The sequence below is a fragment of the Garra rufa genome, chromosome 18, assembly GCF_049309525.1.
Source record: "Garra rufa chromosome 18, GarRuf1.0, whole genome shotgun sequence".
NCBI classification, from domain to species: domain Eukaryota; kingdom Metazoa; phylum Chordata; class Actinopteri; order Cypriniformes; family Cyprinidae; genus Garra; species Garra rufa.
The window spans coordinates 1,777,855-1,793,595 of record NC_133378.1 but is presented as its reverse complement, the minus strand read 5'-3'; the positions used below and the strand labels follow the sequence as shown (position 1 = coordinate 1,793,595).

General features: G+C 43.2%; 1 protein-coding gene across 1 annotated transcript in view; it reads left to right on the top strand.

Moving 5' to 3' along the window:
- The first annotated feature begins 14,699 nt into the window (after positions 1–14,699).
- The window catches only part of LOC141291437 (death-inducer obliterator 1), a 20,075-nt gene continuing 19,033 nt past the window's right edge, over positions 14,700–15,741 (top strand). Inside the window, exon 1 of the mRNA XM_073823601.1 lies at positions 14,700–14,831. The gene's annotated coding sequence lies outside the window, so the exon portion shown is untranslated. The remainder of the gene's footprint in view (positions 14,832–15,741) is intronic.

Sequence of the window (15,741 nt, the reverse complement as noted above, 5' to 3'; positions counted from 1 at the left end):
AATAAATATGTGTCTGAACTGCACTTGGAGGCAATAGATGCTTGTAAAAATTGGGTTTTAACAGGTAAAGCAAAGTATGCCCCATAATTTGATAAAAAGAAACTGGCAAATGATGTTTATGATTTTTGGAAATAAAGTTAAGGTTATTAATCCACATTTTTGAACCCTGTTTTCCTCTGTATTTCAGTTTTACTCTGTTCCACTTGTATTTGAAGTGGTGGTCACAATAAATCCATGCTTCAGTTCAACGTCACTGTGGAAGGAGTTATCTATCTGTCTAGTTAAAGAAGGGGAACTCTTTTACAAGGGCGGAATATGTGGGGTGACAGCCCTTCATGTGCTCGCCAAAGGTAGCCTGACTGCCATTAGGTACCGAGATGAGATCCTCAGACCCCTTGTGAGACCATATGCCGGTGCTGTTGGCCGGGGGTTCCTCCTAGTGATGTTTTATTAACAAATTTCGGGAGGAGCTCGCGCAGATAATTAACACGGCCAATTCACCATCAGCAATCACACTCCCTATCCAATCACTCTCCCTATCCAATTACTACAGTCCCTTTAAATAACCAAGCAGTCCTACCTTCAGTTATCTCTGATTTCAGCATTGGCACACCCAATTGCCGTAAACACGTCCGAGATTCACTCCTCCGAGGATTATTCCTCAGACGCAGAGCATCCTGCAGCTCCTCCAGCCTCCATCCAGGTCGCCGCTCAGGCCACCAGCGCTCAGCAGGATCCACCAATCGAGCCCGCGGCTGCATCACGGGGCCGCAGGCCCTCACGCACCGCCACTGCTCGCACTCCGAGACGCCAGCTCACGCCGTCTCCACCACCTTCCAGACGCCGGGCATCTTCCCTAGCGTCCTCCTATGGTTCAGCCTTCTCCTGCACCCCAGCCAAGGAAAAATGGACCGTAGCTGAGCTTCGCAAGGCGCTCACCAGCGCCGGCCTCACCTTTACACGCCATTCCTCTAAAGCGGAACTCCTCGCTCTCTACTCATCTCTCCAACAGCAGGAAAAACCTACATCTACCCCTCCCACCAGGGCTTCAGGCAGAGTGCACTCAGGCCGCAGCGCCCCTTACTCCACGTCAGGACGCAGCAGAAGGCCGTCACCGAGTTTGGGCCACGCCCCGGACACCGCAGTCTCCAGCCATGGCCACCCTGCCCGACTTTCGAAGCGGGAGCCCGCTGCTCACGCCGGCAGAGAGCCAGCCATCACCTCCACGAGCCGCCGCAGCAGCACGAACTCGCCCACTCCAGCGGCCGATTCCCGTCCGCAACCCGTGCCTCTCCTTTCTCTCCCCTTTTCATGGCCCGCAGCACCGCCTTCCGCTCATAGCACGAGCATTCCCCCGCTCATGCCACAAGCACCGGTGCCCCTCATTCCCCCTCTCTTCCCCCCTCCCTTTCCCGTTTCAGGAGACGGCCGCAGCTCACGCTTACCGCCACAATCAGTCCCTGCAGCCACTTTCTTTCCTTCTCAGGCCCGTCCTCCCTTCTCTTTGGCCTCAGCCACACCTCTTCCAGCCCCGCCAAACGCTTTAGCACAGGAACCTCCCCCAGTTCCCAACTCCATCAGGACCCAGATACTAGCAGGTGCGGATGTTGATCTTTTCACTCTCTTGTCACCTATCTTACCATCGCCAGCCGATCGCCAAATCAACTGTGGCGATTTTTCTGTCACTTTAAAAAATTCAGCACCCGTCCAGTCACGCATTCTGTCATTTCCCGAGTTTACCATCGCCTTCACCCGTTACGTAGAAGTCATCTGCACTGTCTTTCCCCACAGGAGACGCGAGCTCAGCGACTACCTCTTAATAATCGCTGAACTCGCCCTGTCATATGGAGGTTCCCACTTTTACACTTATCACAAGATGTTCGCTGCAAAATGTGCCATCCGCGTAGCCCAGTGGAACCAGTGTCCTTATTGGGGAGCTCTGGACACCGAGCTCCATAACAGAGTGTTCCTGGGCTGCCGTAACATCTCTTGCGCGGTTTGCCGTTCTTTTTCCCACCCCACCACCAGCTGCCCCTTCACATCCATCCCTCCCGACCCCGAACCATCCCAACCCAAATCCACGAGCTACGTCCCACGTCTCATGGAGACCTCAGTTACCCCTACTCCCACACTTCGCCGCCGCCCTTCTTCCTCCAGCAACCAAGTCTGCTCCGACTTTAACCACGGCAGGTGCACCAGACAGCGCTGTCGTTTTATGCATGTGTGCAATTTTTGTGGCGGCGCTCATACACGTCTAGTCTGCCCTGTCTATAAAGCTGCAAATAAAAACCAAAAAAGTTATTTATCGACTCCTGTAAATGTTTCCCGCTTATCTACTGAATTGCTTCATCACCCTGACCCTCATTTTGTATGTTATGTTCTTTCAGGTCTCACACATGGATTCCACCTCGGCGTCCTGAGCCTCCCCTCCCAAAACCTCATCTGCCCAAATCTCCACTTCGCTCTCACCGAACCCGAAATAGTGGACGGCCTAATCAAAAAAGAAATAGACTCAAATTTCATGATAGGCCCCTTTTCTGTCCCTCCCTTTAGCATCTATCGAGTCAGCCCCATCGGCGTTGCCACCAGAAAATTCTCAGGCAAAAAACGCCTCATAATTGATCTTTCATCTCCGCATAATTCCCCATTCCCTTGCATTAACAGCCTCATTCCGCTCGAAGAGTTTTCTCTTCACTATCACGACGTCGACCAAGCCACTACCTTGATTAAAAAAGCAGGTCGTGGCGCTTGATTGGCCAAAGTCGATATTACTTCTGCTTTCAAAGTTATGCCCATCCACCCAGATTTCTGGCACTTATTTGGCATTCGCTGGAAAAACGAATTCTATTTGCAAAAGCAGTCCAAAAATCTTCGACACGCTGTCAGAGGCAATTTGCTGGATCCTCTCCAACAATTACAATTTACCCTATCTGATTCATCTTTTAGACGATTTCTTAATCATCTCACCCCCAGATTCCATCCCAGCCGCACACCTCTTGACAACCCAAAAGCTTTTCTCAGAGCTCGGGATTCCCCTCGCCCAAGACAAAACCGAGGATCCTAGCACTTCCATCGAATTTTTGGGCATCAATTTAGATTCCCAAAAATTCCTGGCTTCCCTGCCAAAAGAAAAGATTGACAGAACGATCATCGGGTCAGGACCGCTTCCCACGTATCGACGTGGACACGAAAGGTTCAGTAGACTTTTTGCTCTAAATGAATGGTTGTTGTCATGGTGTAAAGAACAGAAACTGCTCTTTGTTAATAGTTGGAATCTTTTCTGGGAGCGTCCTAGGCTTTTCCGAACTGATGGCCTGCACCCCAGCAGAGTCGAAGCAGAACTGCTGTCGGACAACATCTCCAGGACGCTGCGCTCCATTTGACTAGTAAGCAAATCTTCAAATAGTTGCGATGATGGCTTTTGTTCTGCACATTTAAACGATAGTATTGGTGCTGTCCAATCTATAAAGACTGTGTCTGTTCCTCGAATAGTGAGGTCAAAACAAACATTTAATGCAGGATCTAGAAAAAATCTAATCGTGATTAAACCAGAAAAATGCACAATAAATGAACAAAAACTATTTTTAAAGCTTGGGCTCCTAAACATTAGATCACTCGCACCCAAAGCACTTATTGTAAATGAAATGATCACAGATAATAGCTTTGATGTCCTATGCTTGACTGAAACTTGGCTAAAACCAAACGATTATATTGGTCTGAATGAGTCTACTCCACCAAACTACTGTTATAAGCATGAGCCTCGTCAGATTGGTTGTGGCGGTGGTGTTGCAACAATATATAGTGATATTTTCAATGTTACTCAGAAAACAGGGTACAGGTTTAATTCATTTGAAGTACTTCCCCTTAATATTACTCTGTCAGAAATGCAAAAGAAATCTCTCCTATCTCTTGCTCTGGCTACTGTGTATAGACCTCTTTTTGCTTGGTTGGAATAGCAGCTACGCTAATTACTTCTCTATTTGTTTCTCTGTTTCTGCCACGGGATTTCCATCCTGTGGTAACTAGGAATTACACAAGATTCAGTCCGGATTCAGAACAGCCAAGAAGAGATGATGCCAGCCTTGAAACGAACGCTTAGGGGGACCTGCCAGTAGCCCTTGGCAAGGTCTAGTGTGGAGATGTAACATGCCCTTCCCAGCCTTTTGATGAGCTCATCCACTCGGGCATTGGGTTGCTGTCGAACTGCGAGACTTCATTTAACTTCCGGAAGTCATTACAAAACCAGAATGTACCATCAGGTTTAGGGACCATGACAATCTGGCTGGACCAGGGGCTATAGGATGGTTCAATCACTTCCAGTTGGAGCATTTTCTTCACCTCCTCCTCAATGGCTTGCCGGCGAGCTTCGGGTACTCTATAGGGTCGCTGCCGGATAACAACCTGGGGACGGGTCCATATTTGATGAGTGAGGATGGTGGTGTGACCTGGAAGTTCAGAAAAGACATCTTTAAACTCACGAACCAGGGTTTCCAGCTCCTTTCTCTGGGGACCCACAAGGTGACTTCCGAGGTCTATTATGGGATCAATGACTTCAGCTATTAGGGCAGCCGACTGAGCTTTCACAACCCATTTCTTCAGGAGGTAGATGTGGTATATTTGTTCCTTCTTCCACCTCCCAGGCTGGCGCAGTCTGTAATTCACTGGTCCCACTGTCTCAATGACAGTATAAGGACCCTGCCATGTAGCCAAGAACTTACAGGCAGAGCCAGGAACTAGGACAAGAACTTTATCACCAGGCTGAAATTCCCGTGGCTGGGCTGGCCGATCATATAATCGTTGTTGGGCCTGCTGGGACTCAATGAGATGTTGTTTGACAAGGGGCATTACCTTCTCGATGCGGTCTCTTATGCTGTGTACATGCTCAGTGAGGGAGTGGTGAGGAGAAGGCTGTTGTTCCCAAGCTTCTTTAGCTACATCTAGAAGTCCCCTTGGTTGACGGCCAAACAAGAATTCAAATGGGGTGAACCCTGTAGAGGCTTCAGGTACTTCTCTGATCCCAAACAGCACATAAGGCAGCATCCGGTCCCAGTCACACCCATCCTCAGCAATCACCCTATTCAACATCTGTTTCAAGGTTTTGTTGAAGCGCTCAACAAGCCTGTCAGTCTGTGGGTGGTAGACAGACGTTCTGAGATGCTTTACCTTCAAAAGATGGCATACATCGGCCAAACCATGGGAGATGGCATGCCCTGGTCCGTGAGTATCTCTGTAGGAATCCCAACACAGCAGAAACAGCTCCTGAGCTATGGCTGCTGAGGTTGCTCGCCGAAGGGGAATGGCCTCCGGGTAGCGGGTGGCGTAGTCCACAATGACTAGGATATGTTCGTGTTCCTGTGCAGATTTAGTCCATGCCAATACGGGTGAATGGAACCTCGATGACTGGAAGCGGTATTAGGGGGGCAGGAGCTGGTTTATTTGGGGTGGTCCTCTGACAAACTTCACAGGCTTGGCAGAAGCGACGAATATCCATGTTCATACCCGGCCAGTGAAACCGATCCCGGAGACGTTGGAGGGTATTTTCTGCTGCTAGATGTCCAGCCATGGGATGGGAGTGGGCTAGTGTCATCACCAGGTCAGTTTTTTCTTTTGGCAGAACCAGCAAGTCCTTTTCTTTGCCCCACCTTATTGCCACACAGTACAACAAGCCATTTTTTTATTACAAAGTGTGGAGTGGGGTGAGGTGGGGGTAGGCGTTCATTTCCATCTACCACCCTGACCTGATTCCAGCAGTTTTTTAGGCAGTCATCCTCCCGCTGCTCCCTACCCAAAGACCCTCCAGAGGTAACCTGCTGGAAGAGATCAGAGTAGACATCAACATTAGTAATTGCTGATTCACCCGCTCTCTGAAGCAACGTAAGCCTGTCGACTGCATCTTTCTAAGATAAGCAGGCCTTTCTGTCCGGCGTAGGAGTTGGTCTAACCCAGCCCAGTCCCTCCCCAAGAGCAAGGGCATGGGTAGATCCAAGATAACACCCACTTCCACGGACCAGGTACCTGGAGCAGCAGATTAACACTGTTTGAGCTGGAACATACCTTGTGTCCCCATGCACACAGGTGACTGGAAGAACAGCCCGGCTCAACTTAGTTGTTCCCAGCAACTGAGGGCTGACCAAAGTTATACTGCTTCCAGTGTCCAACACTGCCCGAACCGGTCTGCCATTAATCCGCACTTCTTGTTCCGGGGCACCATAAGGAATAGTCTGATGAATGACGCAGCCTGCCATCCATGTTCGCCCCACTGGAGGATTAGGATCTGTGGCCATGGGTTCGTCCTTTTGTGCACTTTGGGGAGCTGCCAGGTTTTACTGGCTTGTAGTTTCTTCCTTTCCTTGTCTCTCCCTAAAGATGCCCGCATTCTCCACCAATGTAGCTGGTTCCTGAGGAAAAGGGAGAACAGACACAAGGAAATGAATTCAACCCGGAATACAAGTGAGCAAATGCAAGGAAATTAGCCAGGGACAGCTTGACTGTACTACTCTAGTGTGCATACAGTGAAAATAGTGTTGCTTATGAGTGTTTCCAGTGGAAGAGTGTTTGTCGCTCAGGGGAGAGTGGGTGAAAGTTTTCCAAATTGGCAGGAATCAGTAGATCCAGCGATCTGCCTGTGAAGGATCCAGAGCACCAAACTCCTTTCAGTCACTCTCTGGTAAAAAGACAAAAGCACAAGTGTTAGCTTTAGTCGAGAGAAGAATCTCTACCTCTTCTGTTTCCACTGAGGCTTAAATCCATGTCAAGTCAAGTCAAGATTATTTATACAGCACTTTTTATAATACAAGTTGTGTCAAAGCAACCTTACAGTATTAAAATAATAAAGTAAAATGTCAATAATAATGCAAAAGTTCCATACTGCAACAAAGTCAAATTGGGGAGGACTCATCTGGTTCCCATGGCCTTGTGCCGGTGGCCGTTTAGGGTAGGAGTTCTTTCTTGATGATCTGTCTCTGGGGCTCATCTAGTTCAGGGGTTCTCAACCTTGTTTACGGCAGGGCCCACCTCCTTCTCTGGTCCATTTTGCAAGGCCCCCCTATGCCTGACATTTCCTCTAAAGGTTTTTATTTTTAAAACTTTTTTATTAACCAAAACATTTGTTTGCCTTTTTATTCTTCTACTGCATGTTATAAAAAACCTCAAACAAACAAACTTCAAATTAAAGCTATACTTTTGAATTTAAAAGAAAACCCTCTGCTCAGTTCTAACTTTTTAACATATATATACATACACAGTGTGCGATTTGCTCACCTTCTCTATAAAATGTATTTGTTGTTTGAAATTAAATCATTACTATTATTAGACCTAACTTACTTGTTTTTATTAAATTGATCGGGTAAGACAGCTTCCGTCGTATTAAAAACATTTCATGACAATCATTATCTGGTTCTTGCCTAAAAAGACGGGTATATAATGCACATTGTTAACAGATTACACTAACAGTTTGGTCAACCTCTGCCTATGGAGAGAGGGGAAAAAAAGTTTTCAAAAGCATCCCCCCTCAGTTTTTTCAAAAATCGCACCCTGCATATACAGATTTAAAGCTCCTGAATTCTTTAATTTGGACATTTACCACTTCAGAGTACTTTTTCATAAGTAAGTGAATACATACATTACGTGCAAGTTACTATTACTGTAATCGTCTTTACCTTTACATTTTATTTCATGCAGCCAAGAGATGAAGTAGCGACCTGTCTTCCCGCGGGGGTATAGGTTACTTTTATGCGGGCTTTTGCAGGCAGGAGTGGGACAAAACACGAATATCATGGGCGGGAGTGAGACGAAATGACATATATTTCTGTGGGAGCGGGCAGGCTCGGGACTAAAAAATCCGTCCCTTGTAGGTCTCTGATGAAGTTTGTGTGCGCGATGAGGCTTGCTGCGCCGAGTCCAAAGCAATCAATCACAGAACACGAGAGACGGCGCGCTTTGACCATTTTAATGTAAAACATTATTAATGAAACTAAACAATTTTAGGATAATATTTAAATTAATTTTAAGCTATCTTGCGGCTCACCTGGAGGATCACTGAGGCCCACTAGTGGGCCGCGGCCCACCGGTTGAGAATCGCTGATCTAGTTGACACGGTATCTGCTGACATTCGGCTGTAGGTGTTGATCCACCATCTGCTCTAGGTTTGGACTGGATCCGGGGGACTGCAGTGACCATCTGATCTGGATACGGACTGGATCTGGTGGCTATGGTGACCTGAGAATAAGAAACAAACAGACTAATATTAATGTAGACGCAAGAGTTCCAAGTTGCCACAAAATCAGATTGGAGAGGACTCATCTGGTTTTCGCTATCTTGCGTCGATGGCCGTCTAGGTGATGGGGTCTTCACTGATGATCTGTCTCTGGGGCTCATCTAGTTGATGTGGTCTCTGCTGATATTCAGGGCTGTAGAGGATATCTCTGGGTGCTGATGGGCACGGACTAGATCCGGGAGACTGCAGTGACCGTCTGATCTGGATACAGGTGACTACGGTGTCCTCGGAATATGAAGGAAAGATACTAATATTAGCGTAGATGCCATTCTTCTTCTGATGCAATGAGTACATCAGGTGTTATAGGAAGTGTCCCTGGTTCCGGTTGACCTAAATAATGCAGCCTAACAATCCTTTAACGGATTTGGAATAGGAAATGTATTAAGTGTAGGCCAAGTTAAAGAGATGGGTCTTTAATCTAGATTTAAACTGACAGAGTGTGTCTGCCTCCCGAACAGTGTTAGGTAGATTGTTCCAGAGTTGAATGTGAAAAAGATCTGCTGCCCGCAGTTGACTTTGATATTCTAGGTATTATCAAATTGCCGGAATTTTGAGAACGTAGCGGACGTGAGGGACTATAATATGATAAGAGCTCGCTCAAGTACTGAGGAGCTAAACCATTGAGGGCTTTATAAGTAATTAGCAAGATTTTGAAATCTATACGATGTTTAATAGGGAGCCAATGCAGTGCTGACAGAACCGGGCTAATATGGTCATACTTTCTGGTTCTAGTAAGAACTCTAGTTGCTGCATTTTGGACCAGCTGGAGTTTGTTTATTAAGCGTGCAGAACAACCACCCAATAAAGCATTACAATAATCTATCCTTGAGGTCATGAACGCATGGATTAACGTTTCTGCATTTGACATCGTGAGCATAGGTCGTAATTTCGATATATTTTTTAGATGAAAAAATGCGGTTTTGCAAATGCTAGAAATGTGGCTTTCGAAGGAAAGATTGCTATCGAATAGCACACCTAGGTTCCCGACTGATGACGATGAATTGACAGAGCAGTCATTGAGTAATAGACTGTGTTTTAGGTCATTACATGCGGAGGTTTTAGGTCCAATAATTAACACCTCTGTTTTTTAAGAATTTAGCAGTAAAAAATTTCTTGCCATCCAATTTTTTATTTCAACTATGCATTCTGTTAGTTTTTCAAATTGGTATGTTTCGCCGGGCCATGACGAAATATAGAGCTGCATATCATCAGCATAACAGAAAGAAAGAAAGAGCTTTATTGCCAAGTGTGTTCACACACACAAGGAATTTGTTTTGGTGTTAGGAGCTTCCAGTACAGAAAGTACAAACATAGCAGACATACATAAAGTTAAGGTAGTAAAACAATAATATTAAAAAAGAATATACAATAAATTATAAATAACAATGGTAATAAAAATACAGAAAAAGATGTCCATAGACAGAACTAGAATGTGCATATGTGCTATATATACAAGAGGTTTGTGTGTTGATATCTTGCACTTGTGACTGATATGATACCTCGTCATTCACTGCTACGAATTGATGCCTGACTGGAAATCCTCACAGATACCATTTTTCTCTAAGAAAGAACACAATTGTGAGGACACTACCTTTTCTAGTATCTTTGACAGAAAAGGGAGATTTGAAATTGGTCTGTAATTGTTTAATTCATTGGGATCAAGTTGAGGTTTTTTAATTAGAGGCTTAATAACAGCCAGTTTGAAGGTTTTGGGGACATATCCTAGTGATAATGACGAATTAATAATATTCAGAAGAGGATCCATGACTTCTGGAAGCACCTCTTTTAGTAACTTAGATGGAATAGGGTCTAACATGTTGTCGGTTTAGATGATTTAATAAGTTTACACAGCTCTTCCTCTCCTATAGTTGAAAATGCATGGAATTGTTCCTCAGGAGATCTATAGCATATCTGATGTGATACTGTAGCGGATGGCTGCTGAGATATGAGATAATGATCTGAGATATCATCACTTTGATGCAGAATTTCAACGCCATTAACATCAATTCCGTGTGACAATATTAAATCTAAAGTATGATTTCGGCAATGAGTATGTTAGGAAGCAGACAGGACAGCAAGGTAAGTGCAACAGATATATATGTTTATTGAACGCAGCAATGCCGGAGATGTGAGAAGACCCTGAGACTGGTGAGTATGGCAGATGTTGAGAGGATGGGAGTTGAGTGAGCCGGGTATTGAATCGGGATGTATTCTTTCTTGCAGGATTCGTGCAGCGGGGATTGAATGGCCGATCCCGTGGACGGAGTGGACACAGACTTATGGCACACACCACTTAGAGCTGACGCTGGCAAACTTGGAAATGGCGATTCGGAAGACTGGAACTTGGAAGACTGGGACTTGGAAGACTGGAACTTGGAAGACTGGAACTTGGAAGACTGGAACTTGGAAGACTGGAAACTTGGAAGACTGGAACGAGACAGAATTCAGGTAAGTAATTTCAGGTAACGATTTGATAGCGAAACTCTTGGGAAGAGAGACACTACAGTCCGCTTTCGTGGGAACGAGCCCGGACAGTGAGTGGTGTGTGGCGTGCTGATTTATACGTGGCGGTGATGATGGCGTGCAGGTGATGGTGATCAAAACTCAGGTGACGGTGATCTGGGCGTGACAGAGGGTGTGGAGCCTGGCCAATCCGTGACAGAGTAGGACCTGACACGTGTTGTCTAACCCCAATTGAGTTCAGAATATCTACAAATGCTGTTCCTAATGCATCTCTTTCATTATCAACATGGATGTTAAAATCACCCACTATTAAGACTTTATCTGCGGCCAGCACTAATTCGGATAGAAAATCAGCAAATTTTTTAATAAAGTCTGTATGGTGTCCTGGTGGCCTGTATACAGTAGCTAGCACAAACGTCACAGGAGATTTTTCATTAATACTTGATTCTTTGGATAATGCTATATGGAGCACCATAACTTCAAACGAGTTATAATTGAAGCCCGTTCTCTGAGAGACATTGAGAATACTGCTATAAATAGTAGAAACACCTCCTCCTTTACCTTTTAGACGCGGTTCATGTTTATAACAGTAATCTTGGGGGGTGGACTCGTTTAAAATAATGTAATCGTCTGGTTTTAGCCAGGTTTCTGTCAAACAGAGCACATCTAGCTTATGATCAGTGATCATATCATTTACAAAAAGTGCTTTCGTAGAAAGGGACCTGATATTCAATAAGCCAAGCTTTATCAATTGTTTCTCTGTATTATATATATTTTTTATTTGTTGAACATCAATTAAATTGTTAGTCTTGATTTGATTCAGGCGTTTTTTGTATTTTCTAGCTCGGGGAACAGACACAGTCTCTATAGTGTGATATCTAGGTGAAAGGGTCTCTATGTGCTGAGAATTAACTGATTTCTGTGACGTGAGGCGGCTAGCAGACGGTCGGTTTAGCCAGTCTGTCTGCTTCCTGACCTGGGCCCCAGTTAGTCAAGTGCAAACTCTAAGACTATGTGCCATATTTCTAGATAGGAGAGATGCTCCACATCCGGAGGGATGAAGACCATCTCTTTTCAACAGGTCAGGTCTGCCCCAGAAACTCGTCCAATTGTCTATGAAACCTATGTTATTTCGCGGGCACCACTTTGACATCCAGCCGTTTAATGATGACAATCTACTGTGTATCTCGTCACCACGGTAAGCAGGGAAGGGGACCAGAGCATATTACAGTGTCTGACATGTGTAGGAGATTGACTGATCGCCATCAGCTGGGCTTGGTGATTGCTCCTCAGCTGGTATGTGTGTGTTGCCAGTGATGACGCATGAAGAGCTACTGGCAACTCGCCACATCAGCTATGTCATATGATGAAACAAATTACATTTAGCTTGTTTTACTAATACATATGTGACCCTGGACCACAAAACCAGTCTTAAGTCGCTGGGGTATATTTGTAGCAATAGCCAAAAATACATTGTATGGGTCAAAATTTTTTATTTTTCTTTTATGCCAAAAATCATTAAGAAATTAAGTAAAGTTCATGTTCCATGAAGATTTTTTGTAAAATTCCTACTGTAAACATATCAAAATGTAATTAGGGGTGTAAAAGGGGTGTAAAAGTTATAGCGCCACCAACTGGCAGCAGGAAGCTTGTCGTTTTCAAAATGCTTTTAAATCAGCCTCTTAATTTTACACAATTTGCTTCAAACTTCATTGGAATAATGTCAAAACAAGGCCGATGAGAATCTGTAAAGGGGTCCTTGATAAATCAAATGCTGTTGCCATGGCAACGTCTCAAACTTTGACATTTGTTTCCTGTGTTTTTGAGGCAGATGACATGCTCAGAATTTCATGAAACCTGACACACATGTTGGGATTAATGATAGTTAGACACTGGCAAAAGCTCATAAATGGGTGTGAAGGAGGCACTCTATAGCGCCACCTTTTGACAAAAGTTGGGGGGATAGTTGGAGCTACAGTCAGAAAAAATCCTTACAGACGGTATACGTGTATTAACGTATATTGTTCGCATCAAACCGGACAACTTTCTAATTTACACTCATTAGCTACGACCAGCAGGAAGTCGGCTATTTTGATTTGAACGTGGATTTTTGGAAAAATACAGCTGTAACTAAATGCATACTAGTCTTACAAAAATCATGAAATTCACACTAAGCTTTGTCAACATGATGCCAAGATACTGAAGATGCTAAATTGCGAACGTTTTTTGGATATCTTGAACGATGTTGACATGGTGATTTCTGAAAGTAACAGTGAAAAAAGATAACAGTAATTTTCATATATCTTTAAAGTGCATTATTCTAACTCTTCAAAACTTTTTTACATGCAAAGAACAACACATTCTTAGGAAATATGCTTAGTATCAAGATGTTATCATACTCAGAGGCCCCAAAAACAATAAAAGTATCATAAATCTTAGTGTCAGATGAAGACTGTAATACCAGGTATGAACACCAGAGGTCCTCATAGGCTAAAGAATATTTTTACCTCTAATCTATTCAATTCATTCTCAGTGTATAAGAATGAAAATAATGCATAGAATCAGTTGATATGTACTGTACTGTCAGAATACTTTCAATAAATATTGTATAAATGCTTAAACAGCATTAAAAATTGTTTTAATCTTTAAAGGAAAACTCTCACTGCAACACTGTAGCACTTAGGCTATATTATATTAATAAAGTTGATCCAATCCTATTGACTTTGCCGTATTTGCTACTCAACTTCAGCACGTGTGTGTGGACTAAATGTATGTATGTGTAACAGCCCAAGCCCATTCAGTTTTGTTGTTGTTGTTGTTTTAAATAGAGTTTCTAAAGGCTTAATTGTGTTTTAAGACCATTATGTTCCCTCCCAACAGCAATGTTGAATAGGAGTTGAACAATTCTGACATAGCTGTGTTATTAAAAAATCATATAACTCAAAAACATTGCATTAAATATTGACATTATAACTTTTAATATGCCAGCAAACTGTTGTAGATGCAATTTTTATGAAAAGTCCTGGATCTCCAGAAAAGCTTGTCTCTGGGGGGGGTGAATAATTTCGATTGCAACTGGAGTTTTGGAGCAGCTGGAGTTTTTTTTTTTGTTTGTTTGTTTGTTTTGGTTTTACTCACGTTTACAAGCATTTGGGCTTACACTTGGATTGTATATAGACTGTTGAACACTTGCATTTGCATAACCAGCTTAATGCTTCAAAACATACCTAACCAGCATATGCTGTTTTTTGTTTGTTTTCAACAGGGCATCAACACACTGGGAGTCAATTGGACTGTTTTAGGGTGAGGTTTCCTAGTTTTATTGTGTTGTTTTCGTACTGCTAATACATCTTTAAAAATAACAAACATTGTTTTTAAGCGATAATCACACAAATTATCTTACGTTTTAATTTTAGCAGTAAACCTCTGTTGTGCAGCACTTTGCCACAAAAATTAAAAGATAAATGAAATTCATGTTTTATTGCATCATTGGATTGCCAGAGAAATATAGTACATAACACAGAATTCCTGGAAAAAATAAACTTCTAAACATCCTAGTATTGTTTGCAATTACAATTACCATTACAATGGAAAACAACAGGTTTGGTTATAAACCAGAATTTGAGAGAGAGAGAGAAAAACGTATATCAATGTAAAAAAATTACTGTTATACTATTCATAATTCATTATTTCAATTAATTAGACATGCTTTTTGATCAATGGAAAAAAAACTAAAACTAAATTTGGGGGGAAAAAAAATATATATATATATATATATATTTTTTTTTTTTTTTCCGAGCTCTTTCGTCTTGTTATATTTACAGTTTGTCAGATTTTGTAGGCATGTCCATGCTGTTCGTCCTCCAGTCCACCAGTGTCGCTCTTCGTTTCCGGTGGAGCGTCGCGTGGCGGCTGTTCTGCCGCTTCCTTCAGTGCGTCACGCCCCTCTCGTGGACAAAATGGACGGAACACTCCGCGTTTGTTTGTATGAGTGCACTCCACCTCAATAATCATTTGTAAGTTCGCTAACACAAGTCAGAGCGTGCATGTAAACGCAGACGGTACGCAGTGCGGAGTGAGCCTGCGTGGAAGGGTGAGTTTGGTTATAAACCATCTCTGTGCAGCAGGTCATAATGTGGTATTGTACTAACATTGGCTTATTCACACACGCTCTCTGTTGTGTGTGGTTTGTCTCTTGTAAAACAAAAGTGAACTCTAAATATCGTTTTAATGGTTTGCTTGGATTATTTGTTTTCTCAATTTGAAAGCAATTCATGATGCTGTGGTCTTTTAGGCATTAGATAAATGTGAAATGCATCTTTAAGTGACACAATAACAGACTGGTACTGAATACAGAAAGATCAGCAGATGTCATTTAGTTCAAGTACTGTTAACAGTAATGTAGTGCTTCAGCTCTCTTTAACACAGTTTCATTACAGTCCACTGATTTTCCCTCAAGTTCAGTGCGGAAAATGCAAGCCCTGTGTCCGAAGTGAAGCTTTAATTGGTGCTGAAAATGACTAATTAGTCTTTTAGTCTAATTTAGTATCAAAATAATGTTGTTCAGTTGCCTCCTTCCTAAGAGAAGGTAAAAATCGAATAAAGTAATGGTTAATAATGTTTTTTCCCCCTTTGTTTGTACACACACACACACACATATATTTAGATTGCTGCTCTAATACACAGAATATGTTGATAAAATAATAACAAAACCGAATGGTTTAAAGGGAAAATATTTCAGTTCAATCACACACTAAAAGAAAACTACGGTGGCCGAGAGAGGCCAACGCGCTGCAAACAAGAAAACACATGCAAACAGAAAAAAACGACAACAAATTAAGAAAACATCTTCATCAGTTTGACAACACAGGCGCTGCAAATCCTCGCAACGCAAACACAAATACGGAAACACGCTGCAAATTCTCACAACACAACCAAACTCAGAAACGCGCTGCGAACACACGAACACGCTGCATATAGCACGGTCCACAATGGAAATGTTT